This window comes from Hydra viridissima, unplaced genomic scaffold, assembly GCF_058129835.1.
Source record: "Hydra viridissima isolate aposymbiotic clone 2 unplaced genomic scaffold, HvirCarnegie_v1 scaffold_16, whole genome shotgun sequence".
NCBI classification, from domain to species: Eukaryota; Metazoa; Cnidaria; class Hydrozoa; order Anthoathecata; family Hydridae; genus Hydra; species Hydra viridissima.
The window spans coordinates 3784083-3797199 of NW_028324315.1; the positions used below are offsets into that span (position 1 = coordinate 3784083).

The 13117-nt window shown below is 35.9% G+C and overlaps 3 pseudogenes; all 3 read right to left on the reverse strand.

Annotated features, from left to right (window-relative positions):
- Positions 1-2723: 2723 nt before the first annotated feature.
- On the reverse strand, positions 2724-2902 carry LOC149877523 (U2 spliceosomal RNA; annotated as a pseudogene).
- Positions 2903-8168: 5266 nt separating this feature from the next.
- LOC149877524 (U1 spliceosomal RNA) lies at positions 8169-8306 on the reverse strand (annotated as a pseudogene).
- A 1797-nt stretch (positions 8307-10103) lies between these two features.
- On the reverse strand, positions 10104-10320 carry LOC149877525 (U2 spliceosomal RNA; annotated as a pseudogene).
- Positions 10321-13117: the final 2797 nt, after the last annotated feature.

Genomic DNA, 13117 nt, shown 5'->3' on the forward strand with positions numbered 1-13117 from the left:
TTGTGTCTAATGTTCGTGCTCATGGTGTTGTCTAGATGTTTCCGTTCCTCCTTTCTCAGTGTGTTTCTCAGTTTTCTCGTTAGTCTCAGTTCTTGTGTTTTGTTCTGTTTGTGTCGTTTGTGTGCGTATTTCAGTGTTGTTTCTTTTATCTGTTTTTTTGTATTTTCCCACCATTCTGGTATTTGTCTAAAGTCTGGGTGTTTTTCTGTTTGAATGGTTATTTGTTTTGTCATGAGGTCTATGTATGTCTTGTCATTTAGTAGGGTGTTGTTCAGTATCCAGTATCCCCTTCCTCTCGGTTGGGGCTGTACGTTTATGGTGATTGTCGGTGCGTTATAATGGTCTGAAAGTGTGGTGGGTTGGTGTTCTGCATTTGTGATGTATTGTCTTAGAGTCTTGCTTGTGTAAATTCTGTCTATTCTTGTTCTCGTCTTTGTCTGGCTGTGATAGTGTGTGTATTGTTGTTCGTTTGGGTGGAGTGTGCGGTAAATGTCTTCTACGTCTAAAGTGTAAATAAGGTCTTGTAGTGCGTGTTGTGAAATGCATCTGTATTTTTGTAGTGCTGGTGAACGTCTGTCTTTGTCTGATAGTGTTACGTTAAAGTCCCCCGCCAGTATGTAATGTCTGTCTCGAATTCTGGGCGTGCATAGTATGTTTTTTAGGTTTTCCCAGAATTCTTTTCGTTTGTATTGGTGTTGTGTGGTGTTTCCTGATGGTGCGTATACGTTTATCATAGTAATGTCTAGTTTGTCAATGTGTATGTCTGTGATTTGGTATTTACCTTGTACGTCGTTTACGGTGTTTGTCGGTTTGATTGTAGGGTCTTTTATGTGTATGAGTGTTCCGTCGGTGTTTTGTTTTCCGGAGCTGAATAGTATGGTGCCTGTGCATAGCGTAGCTGTTTGTCTGTACAAGTCAGGCGTGATGTGCGTCTCTTGTAGAAAAGTTATGTGTTGTTCTGATTGCTGTATGTTATGCAAAATCTCCCTTCTTCTCTGGAGATTTCGCATACCAGCCGTATTCATTGTTTTTATTGTAATAGTCATTTTTATTTTTATTTTTTTAGTTTGGAGATATCGTGTGTGTAGTTGGTTAAGTTAGGTCTCTGGTCGGTTAGGTTTTCGTTTCGTTTTTATGTCGTTCATTTTAGTTTCTTTTGTTGGCGTCGTCACACTTTTTCTTTTCGTAGGTTTTTGTTGGGTGTCTGTTTTTGTGTCCGTCACCGTAGGCTCTGTTTCCATTGGTGTAGGAGTCGGTGTCGAGTTTTGTGACTGTCTTGTGACGTCAGCGTTGTTGGTGTGTTCAAGCTCAGTGTTTTTTTCGTTTGTGTTGTCTTGCTTTTTTGTTGTTGTCGGTACTGGTTGGGTTTCCGTTTTGTGTGGTAGCGTTATGCTTGTTTGGGGTCTGGGTGCTGGTTTGGGTATCAGCGTCATTTGTTTTTTCTTTTCCGTCTCTCCGTTTGTTGCGTTTTGTATGTTATGGGGTTTGTCTGCTTCTTGTTTTTGTGTTTTTTCTATTTCCCTGTCTTCGTCCTCATCTTGTGACATTTCGTCAGTGTCTGAAATTGCTAGGTCTGCCAGTAGCTCTTGTGTGTCTCTTGGTTTGTGTATGGGTGTCGTGTTTTTTCCCCTGAAATATAGGTGGTGCAGCCTGTTGTCTATCTTAATTGTCGGAGGTATTTTGCTTACGTCAACAGTCGGGATGATGTGAACGAGTCTCCGTCCGTCTCGTATTTGGTTGTTGCTTGTGTAATATCCGTAAGAAATATTTACTATCTTACCAAAATCTTTAAGCTCTTCATAGATCTCTTGGTTTAGTACCGATGCGTCTGTCTTGATCGTGATTAATAGTACTTGGTTTCTTCTCGGTTTGATTGTTGTCTTCTGTAATTCTCCCGGAATGTTTAATCCCTTTAGAGTTAGCTCTTGGACTTTCTCTTTCGATTTAAGTTCTACCGTGTATTGGCCCCTTCCCGTATATTGTATGGATGTTATGCATCCTGGGCCAATCACCTTTTGGATTGCTACTTGTATTTCTCCCACTTTTTTTTCTATTCCATTTGGGGTTTGGTCTTTGGTAAAGGACATTAGTTGAAAGATCCGGGAGTGTATTTCCTCTTTTAAAGCTCTTTTTTCGGCTTCTTTTGTGTTTGTTTGGAAGTCTTGTGGTGGTGCTGTTCCGGGCTGTTTCTTTTTCAGCGCCTCTGCAAAAGAAAGTGCTGACCCGTTTTTTTGTTTGTTTGCGTCTTCGTTTGAAGGTTTCGGGTCAGCAGATTTGATTTTTTGTTGGTCAGTAGAATGTGGCTGACCGTTCTCAACAAATTTTTGGCTATTTGAAATGCCTTCTGCTTTGGTTTCAGAAGTAGTTAGCTTTGAAATCGATTGGACTTTGAGAGTTTCCATTTTTTGCGATTTGATTTAGTTTACGCTCTGCTTTTATTTTTTTGTTTTGCTTTTTAGGGCTGTTTCTTTTGTTTAGCTAGGGTAGCTAAAGAAAGTGTTCTAGGTTTTTGTCAAAAGAAACCTAGGAGAAAACTCTGCGAATAAATTCGGCTTAAAAAAATTAAAAAAAGAAGATATACAGCGAACTGTATATCTTTAAAGTTTTTCACTTGGGTAAGTGTTTTTTAAAAGTTTCTGTAGCAAAGGCTTCGCTACAGAGGAAAGTTACGTTTTCGCCTCTACGGAGGAGAAAAAAAGTTTTGAAGGAAAATAGTCTCTTACGCGGGGTGTCTCTAAGTCTTCGCAGCGAGATGCAAAACCATAAATAAACCACCGAAGCAAGTAAAACTAATTTTTTTAAAAACTCAATAAGAAAGAACTCAAGATAAACTTTATTAAAACTTTACTAAAATCACTAAAAGATACTACACTTGATCTTAGCCATTAGGCCGAGAAGCGATACTTTTTCAACGAATTTGTGTGCTGGCTCCCTCCCTTTGAACGAAAAAACTTGTGGGCATTTGAATAAGTCGATGGGTAACTGTAAGTTTGAACAATGAAAACATGGGCTCGTTGTATGAAACTAAAACTGCAACAATTTCATTCTAAAACATTTGGGTTTTTTAACCTTCTTTCAGAAATAACCCAACTAACCAAGATTTAAAAATAACACTGGGCAGCAGCAGATTCAAATGCATAATGCGATCAAAAGCCAAGTTGAACAATCCAAAATCAACTCAAAATACTAGCGCCCCGACAGATTTTTTCTGTCAAAAAACATTTGGAGAACCTCTGTATTTAAATGTTCTTTTCATCTGTTGTAACGATGGTACTTTAATCCATCACCAAAACAGCAGAGCTTAGGAAGATTTGTTTGTCATTAGCCTCAAACTTTTCCCAAATAGCAATTTCTCACAAACTAAAATCTAAAAAACAAAGTTGAAGTTTAAAAATTTGGACGGTGTAAACTAATTTAAGACTTTAAACTGAGTAGCAAGAAATATTTTTGAAATATTTCAGTTTACATATAAATTAAACAAAGCATTTTATTGGAAGAAATGAACTCCTTAAATGTTTACTGACAAAAAGGTAAAACAATTTAAAAAAGTGACCTAAAACACTCAAAACATCAAACGACAAATGGAAAAGGACAAACTTATGACCCTAAATTACAGTTGACAGCATCATGTTAGCAAAAGTAATGCATGCATACACACAAACGCGCATACATACTTACATTCAAACATGCATACATACTTACATACAATTTTCCATACATACATACATACATACATACATACATACATACATACATACAAACAAACTTCCATACATACATACATACATACATATATTCATGCATCCATGCGTCATGCCAATACCTTAGGACATTTAAACAGTGCGCTCTCAGTCCTGGACCACAGATAACCATGGGACTGATAGAGATAGCACCATACTGGAAGATATAGCTTGCCTTCATCATAATCAGGTGGAATGTCAACAAATTGATTTCTATTCATGCTAATAGCCACAGAGCCATACAGAAAACTGCAGGGAACTTTGCAATGGAGCAATTGCAGATTGTCAGGCCAACTAATGAATTTATGGCAGAGATAACGAAGAAAATCATGAAAAGCCTTGCACATCTTATCTCGATTTTTCACAAACTCACAGAGTGTGGTGAATGGAACAATGCAAAGTTTTTTTTAAAAATTTTTAATATATTACATTTTTTACATACTGCCCAACCTAAATCAAGCCTAAAAATGTATTTGCTTAAATCATAGAACCTCAGGATTGATGGAGAACAAATTTAAAAATACTATCTAGCAGACTTGGGTCAATTTCAATTGTAAATGTAATTGAATTAGGATTACTTGAAATTTTAATAGCAACTGAATTACAATGACTTGGACTTGTAATTCACTTACAAGTCATATCATTACAATTACTTGTGACTGTACCTTATAAAATACAATAACAATTACTTCATGAAAATACATTTAATTACAATTAAGTTACAGCCACAATTGAGCCAAGTCTGATGCTAACCTAACTTAACCCTTAACCAACCTTGCCCCAGAACCATATGTACACTCAAAATTCAGTACTTTCGATATTTTATTTTCAATGCTTAGACTTGCTACCTGAGGCTGGGTTAATTTTAACAAAAACTCTGTAAAACATTGAAAAGCCATGTTATGAAAAAGCCAAACAAAAGGTTTGATTCAAAGTGCATTGAACATGCCATTTAAAAAAAAAAAAATTGTCACGTATCTTTCATCAAACTAAAGGATTGTTTTAAAGAAGTGGACTTGTACAGATTGTCCATTGAAAAGTATCCCTAATTGACCATTCATTTGTTGGCCTTGTGTCAGTTTAACTGTAAAAGAAATAAAGCTGTGAACAAACTAAAGAGATATTCTCAGAAAGATGCTTCTTCTGTTTCACTCACCGATACGAGCGAGAAGAACTCCTCACTTTTCCTCGCTCACTGGGATGCTCTTGTGAGTAGCAGTAGTAGCAGTGGTAGTGCAGATTTTAATACAGATATTTCAGGAACTCAAGACGGACTCTGAAAGTCTCTTGTGACTACCCCTAAAAATGCAAATTTATTTCTAAGCATTATTTTTTTTTTTAAATCAGGAACTACTTTTAAGTATTTTTGAAGACTTGAGAGAGTAAAGTGTACAAAACAGTAGTGGCTAAACTGCTTCAAGTTTTAAAATATAAGGTAGAAAACATTGAAAATAAGTAGCGCAGTACTTTTTGTTACTTAAAGCATTCTTGATAAATGATAAAAACTTAAATGGAACTCCTCTAAACTCACTTGCCTTGGTTTTGCCTTAGATACTCTTTTCTTTCATTTTTTTTTTTTTTTTTTTTTTTTTTTTTTATTAGAAACAAACCAAAAGCACCTTTTCGGCTCCTTGACGCTAGGCCGACACCAAAAACTTTAGTAGGACTGCGCGTAACCACTACACCGTTGTTAAACTAAGATCGTAGTAACTAAGTAACTAAGTTAAACTAAATTCGTGGAGCGTAGTAACTCCTTCAGTTTACCTGTCAGTTAAATGATGAAAAGTGTACGCGATCATTCGATCGTAGGCTTTTTTTTTTTATTTCATTGTTCCCCTTCCCGAAACCCCGAAATGAACGAAATACGATTGGCAAGTATTTGATGCATACCTTAATACACAGTGACTAAAATGTAGTATGTGTTTTTTCCGTGCCCAGCGAATGGTCGGAAGATAGTGCATGCTTTTAGATATCTTAGAGCTTGCGGTTTCATACTAGTGCCAAAGCCTTTGTGTGATTCTTTTTTAAAAAAAAGCAGAAGTTAGATTTTTTGCATTTAATGACAAAAAAACAAAAATTTTAGCAAGATCTAATGATTAAATTTGAATAATGATTTGTAAAAACCATGTTCTGCCTCAGTTGCACATAAAATGATCATATTCTAATCAAGAAGTAGTTAAGCTCTCTCAATCTTTTATTTTCTGCAACCTTCCTAAAGAAAAACATTCGTTATTCAAAAGAAATTATTCAAACAGTTTTTTGTTTTCTTTTCTTTCTTTTCCATTTGTGATCAAATTATGGTTAGTACTAACGGTAGCACATTGCATCCACTTCCTTGTTATTAGTATTTTCTTACCAGCATTAACAACATTCGTTATTTCGTAACTATCCAATTAATGCTTAATAGTTTTAAAATTTACCACAAAAGACTACATTAACTGTCTTGTAAGCGCCAATAAGAATATAATTAAATAAGTATACAACGCCTGGAAGGAAGAAATGTGCTGCTGTTTGTCTTTCTATAATCATCAACGAAGAAATGAAAAAGAAAAATCGGACTCTGGTTTGATTGACAATTCTCAATGCAATTTATACATTCTTGACGCACACAAACATGGTGACAAACAAACAATACTAGGAGCCAATAGTAATTTGCTAAAATTTGATTTTTTTTTTTTTGCAGGAATAGAGTTCTTATAGTTTTCGTTTCTAAAAAAGAAAAAAAAAAAAAAAAATGAAGAAAGAAAACAAGTCAAACAAAAAAACAACAACAACAAAAAACAAATAGGTTTTCAGTTGTTCATAGACTAAGACGGATTAGAACAACTCGAGTATTTTATTTTAGCAGCTAATTTGTTCTCGGCGATGTTTGCTCCATAAAATATAACGATTGCAACAGATATTTTCATTTGAACCCATTTTCTAATGCGTATAATGTTTTTAAAATTTGTGTGGCATAAGACTCTCGTCTCTTTCTCTTGCGCTTCTTGTCACCAGTTCCAGCGACTTTTCCGCCTTTCTTACCAGCGCGCTTCTCGCCTTTTTTTGCCACCTTTGGCGCTTGTTTTCCTCCGGCTTTTGGTGCGTCAGATCATTTCGACGAGCTTAGCAGTGAAAATTTTTTCTTCTTTGTTTTCATTGCATTGCAACTGGATTTAATTTAAAGTAGATTTGTGGTTTCCAACTTGATAACTTTTCCGTTCTACGCACTTCTATTGGTTTTTAAAAGATTACGTCATTTGAGCATTGTTTATTTCTTTTTCACTATTGGTCAAAAAACTCTTTTCTGTTTAACAAAAAGCCGCACGAGATCTCTAGTCTGTCAGTCTGTTTTCAGTAGAAAACAAAATGTAAGCACGTGGAAAAGGTGGAAAAGCTAAGGCTAAGAGTGGCTTTCTTCAGTTTCCTGTTGGTCGTGTCTAATCTCATCGGTTTAGGCGCACCATCTACTTAGCTGGAGTTTTTGAAAACCTCTCCGCCGAAAATGTTAGAGCTAGCTGGTAATGCTGCACGCGATAACCAGAGAGCCAGGATCATTCCTCGTCGTTTGCAGCTAGCTGTTCGCAACGACGAAGAAGTTAAACAAGCTGTTGTTTGGTGTTACAATCGCGAGCAGCGGTGTGTTGCCAAACATTCAGGCTATGTTGCAATCGTTCCAAAACGGCAATCTAAACAATACCAAAGGCTAATTTCATAGCTACACACCTGTTCAAAGATTATTGTTAAGGCATTGGAAACTTACGCGAAGTTGATTTGTAGACTTGCTGTAACTGATCCAAACATGCAATAATAGCTGTTTTCAAGTCATAAACTACAAGTCAAAAAATATACCAGAATCCAATATGAAATATACAAAAATGGATGGAAATTGTTACTATTGTTGTTACTATCATTACTGTTAGTTTGTTATTGCCATTACTTATTTTTTATGATTATTACGATTGTTATTATCGTTATTATCATTGCTGTTGGTATTATTATTAGTCTGTTATTGCTATCATCATCTTTTATTACCATTATTACGATTGTTATTATTTTCAATCTTACTATTATTATCATAATTTTATTATTGCGACTATTTTTTTTTTCTTTCAACAATTGTTACCATTATTGTTTTTTATTACAGCCACACATTGTATGATTTCTGGTGTTGCAGCCGTTCGATCACGCTTACTGTTTGCGACTAGATTTTCATTGATTTTATAAGAAAGAAAAAAAAACAACAACAACAACAAAGAACTTTTGAACGAAATAAAATGTGTTTACACTTTTAGGAAGCTTTGTTTACCTTCTCACTGACAAATCTTCACTCGAGGATATATACATAACATATAAATACACATAAAATATACCTTTTCTCAAATACTCGTTTACGTCCAGTAACTCATAGAGGGCTGAGTGAGGGTTTTTTTTTTTTTGCATCTTTAAAGGGGGCGAGCGCGAACGCAGGCCCCCACTACCAGAAATTGTACGGTCGAGTTACCGACGTTAGCGGTAATCGCAGGGGTCAGCCCAGGCGAAGTGCAATGCAAGAGCCTCACCCTGGAAGAAGCCCCATGTTGATCAGATATTATGATTTTTATTTCGGGTCCTCCAGCTAGTTGCCTTGCGGACCCTAGTCATGATATACACGAGTTTCCATTTACAATATTAAAAAAATGAAAAATATATAATCTCGTGACTATCATGACGCGAACAAAAAGTGGCCTCAAAAAAATAAAAGAAAAAGTGAAAAAAAAAGGCCAGAAAAAGTAACCAAAAGAAAATATTCTAAAAAAAGGAAATGAAAAAGTTTAAAAGTTTCAAATGGAGAGCAGAGTTGATTACTTCAAAAAAGCGTCTCAAATTTGCTTATTTTTTGGAATTCGAATTTCATTGAGAAATTATTGCCTTATATGGAGCGTTGTTCGCGTGTTTTTATGTCCTCCTTTGGTTATATAGAAAATAATGTTTTAACAATATAGCGTTTAAAAAATAAAAATTTGAAATAAATTTGACTAAAATTAAATGTTTAGTGTTTTTAATTTTCTTTCATTAAGAAGTGTTAATTCTCTTGATGTCTTTTTTCCTTGGAGTCGGAGGCGGTCCGCTCCTTTTATTTGTAGTTTTCTCGTCGCTTTCTTTTTGTTGTCTTTTTTCTTTCCTAATTTCTGTTTTTGATTTTACTAAAGTGAACTCTGTCTCCTTTTCACTTATATCTAAATTTCTGCTCTGGGTTAACTCATTAAGCTTTTCAACTAATAAACAACGGATATCGTATGGTAGGCTTCTTAGTTCTTCTTGAAATTCTTCGTTTATTTCAGTGGCGGTCACTTTCTTCATTAAGTCAAATATATATTCGTCGGTGATAAGTTCTTTTTCCTCGATATTTGTTTGGATGTTATTTTGTGAGTTCGAAGTTATAGTGTTCTTTTCTAAAGTAGAATCATTTAAATTTACTGGTTGGGTGGTCACTCTGATATTATTTTTTTCCTTAGGTGATTCTTCTTCGTCACTAGTTGGTTCTGTGTTTTTATTCATCTCGGCGTCATTTTTTTTCATTTCTGTGCATCTAGCATTCGGGGGATGCGAGTTCTTGCACACTCCGCACAGGAAGGACTTTCCAGCGAAGTGCATCGCGACTCGCACGCCCCCAATTTCTATGAAGTGCGGTAGGTCTTTTAACGGTACTTTGAGTTTAACTCGAAAAAGTCTCCTGCCATCTCTGAGGCTTTTGTCGAAATCGTAGGTTGTGTGTGTAATGGTGTATATTTCATCTACAAAAGGGTCTAATGCTTCGAGTAGCTCTTCATCGTTGATTAGCGGATCGCATTTAAATGTAATCAAAAATCCAATTTCGGTTCTTCTTTTTTTCGATATGGTCCTGTTATGGTTACTAATTTTCAGATCTGAATTTATAAAAGCATCAGCGTCGATCGTCTGATAGAACTCTATGATCCAGTGGCCTTTGCTTCTATGGGTAAGGCTCGAAACCTTTCCTCTGCCGATTATTCGGTGGATCTCGTCATTAATTTCTTTCGCACGAGTTTCAATGTATTTGCGGTTTTGAGATTCAGAAGGGTCCATAAATATGTTGATGTCGACTATTTTTTCCACTCGCGAGGCTTGATGTTTCTTTGTAGCTTCGGCATATGAAGACATATTCGAGATGAGTTTTCTTGATGGTCGCTAGTTAGTAATTCTCTGCTGTGATCTTCAGCCTGAGGAGAAGAAAAAAAGACCCATGTTGATCAGGTTTACTTCCCCGTCAGGTAAGTATGCCTTTCCCGTTGTGTGGGGAGCCTCGGACGTGCCCCAATCTTCGCAATTGTGGTTTTTTGATTGGACCCTAACCGCATCGTTCCGTTTTTTTTTCTTTTCTCTTTTTAATGGGCCGCACTCAGCAGTAGTGCAACGCCGAGGCAACCCGCGGTCAGGGCGAGGTAAACCTACGATCCCTTGACCAAATGCCAAAAATCAGATTAATATATGAGCCGGACTATGCCGGCGTACCAGATATTAAACTGATAAGAACAGATACTACACTTGATCTTTTTTTTTTTTTTTTTTTTTTTATTTCCTTTAACGTCTCATCAGCCATCGGCAGCTGTGGACGGGAGGATGTTCGGCGCTTGCCTACGTCACCCCATTTTACGTCTTGTCGACTGATGTTAAAGCCAACCCTTGACGGATCTACCTTGAGGCCCCCGAGTACTCGAGTTAACGAATATTCCCGGATCCTCTGCCCGACTTTAGCAGCTCATGACCAAAGCTTCGCACACCACCCATGACCGCCTCATCGGATTTTTTACACCACCAAGTGGTGCCCGACTTTTCGACACTGAGCCTCATTCGGATCAATACACCATTAAATGATGGTGTCCGACTTTTTGGCCCAGCACCTCATCGGATTTTTTACACCACCTAGTGGTGCCCGACTTTTCGGCGTAAGGATGATGATACTACACTTGATCTTAGCCATTAGGCCGAGAAGCGATACTTTTTCAACGAATTTGTGTGCTGGCTCCCTCCCTTTGAACGAAAAAACTTGTGGGCATTTGAATAAGTCGATGGGTAACTGTAAGTTTGAACAATGAAAACATGGGCTCGTTGTATGAAACTAAAACTGCAACAATTTCATTCTAAAACATTTGGGTTTTTTAACCTTCTTTCAGAAATAACCCAACTAACCAAGATTTAAAAATAACACTGGGCAGCAGCAGATTCAAATGCATAATGCGATCAAAAGCCAAGTTGAACAATCCAAAATCAACTCAAAATACTAGCGCCCCGACAGATTTTTTCTGTCAAAAAACATTTGGAGAACCTCTGTATTTAAATGTTCTTTTCATCTGTTGTAACGATGGTACTTTAATCCATCACCAAAACAGCAGAGCTTAGGAAGATTTGTTTGTCATTAGCCTCAAACTTTTCCCAAATAGCAATTTCTCACAAACTAAAATCTAAAAAACAAAGTTGAAGTTTAAAAATTTGGACGGTGTAAACTAATTTAAGACTTTAAACTGAGTAGCAAGAAATATTTTTGAAATATTTCAGTTTACATATAAATTAAACAAAGCATTTTATTGGAAGAAATGAACTCCTTAAATGTTTACTGACAAAAAGGTAAAACAATTTAAAAAAGTGACCTAAAACACTCAAAACATCAAACGACAAATGGAAAAGGACAAACTTATGACCCTAAATTACAGTTGACAGCATCATGTTAGCAAAAGTAATGCATGCATACACACAAACGCGCATACATACTTACATTCAAACATGCATACATACTTACATACAATTTTCCATACATACATACATACATACATACATACATACATACATACATACATACAAACAAACTTCCATACATACATACATACATACATATATTCATGCATCCATGCGTCATGCCAATACCTTAGGACATTTAAACAGTGCGCTCTCAGTCCTGGACCACAGATAACCATGGGACTGATAGAGATAGCACCATACTGGAAGATATAGCTTGCCTTCATCATAATCAGGTGGAATGTCAACAAATTGATTTCTATTCATGCTAATAGCCACAGAGCCATACAGAAAACTGCAGGGAACTTTGCAATGGAGCAATTGCAGATTGTCAGGCCAACTAATGAATTTATGGCAGAGATAACGAAGAAAATCATGAAAAGCCTTGCACATCTTATCTCGATTTTTCACAAACTCACAGAGTGTGGTGAATGGAACAATGCAAAGTTTTTTTTAAAAATTTTTAATATATTACATTTTTTACATACTGCCCAACCTAAATCAAGCCTAAAAATGTATTTGCTTAAATCATAGAACCTCAGGATTGATGGAGAACAAATTTAAAAATACTATCTAGCAGACTTGGGTCAATTTCAATTGTAAATGTAATTGAATTAGGATTACTTGAAATTTTAATAGCAACTGAATTACAATGACTTGGACTTGTAATTCACTTACAAGTCATATCATTACAATTACTTGTGACTGTACCTTATAAAATACAATAACAATTACTTCATGAAAATACATTTAATTACAATTAAGTTACAGCCACAATTGAGCCAAGTCTGATGCTAACCTAACTTAACCCTTAACCAACCTTGCCCCAGAACCATATGTACACTCAAAATTCAGTACTTTCGATATTTTATTTTCAATGCTTAGACTTGCTACCTGAGGCTGGGTTAATTTTAACAAAAACTCTGTAAAACATTGAAAAGCCATGTTATGAAAAAGCCAAACAAAAGGTTTGATTCAAAGTGCATTGAACATGCCATTTAAAAAAAAAAAAATTGTCACGTATCTTTCATCAAACTAAAGGATTGTTTTAAAGAAGTGGACTTGTACAGATTGTCCATTGAAAAGTATCCCTAATTGACCATTCATTTGTTGGCCTTGTGTCAGTTTAACTGTAAAAGAAATAAAGCTGTGAACAAACTAAAGAGATATTCTCAGAAAGATGCTTCTTCTGTTTCACTCACCGATACGAGCGAGAAGAACTCCTCACTTTTCCTCGCTCACTGGGATGCTCTTGTGAGTAGCAGTAGTAGCAGTGGTAGTGCAGATTTTAATACAGATATTTCAGGAACTCAAGACGGACTCTGAAAGTCTCTTGTGACTACCCCTAAAAATGCAAATTTATTTCTAAGCATTATTTTTTTTTTTAAATCAGGAACTACTTTTAAGTATTTTTGAAGACTTGAGAGAGTAAAGTGTACAAAACAGTAGTGGCTAAACTGCTTCAAGTTTTAAAATATAAGGTAGAAAACATTGAAAATAAGTAGCGCAGTACTTTTTGTTACTTAAAGCATTCTTGATAAATGATAAAAACTTAAATGGAACTCCTCTAAACTCACTTGTCTTGGTTTTGCCTTAGATACTCT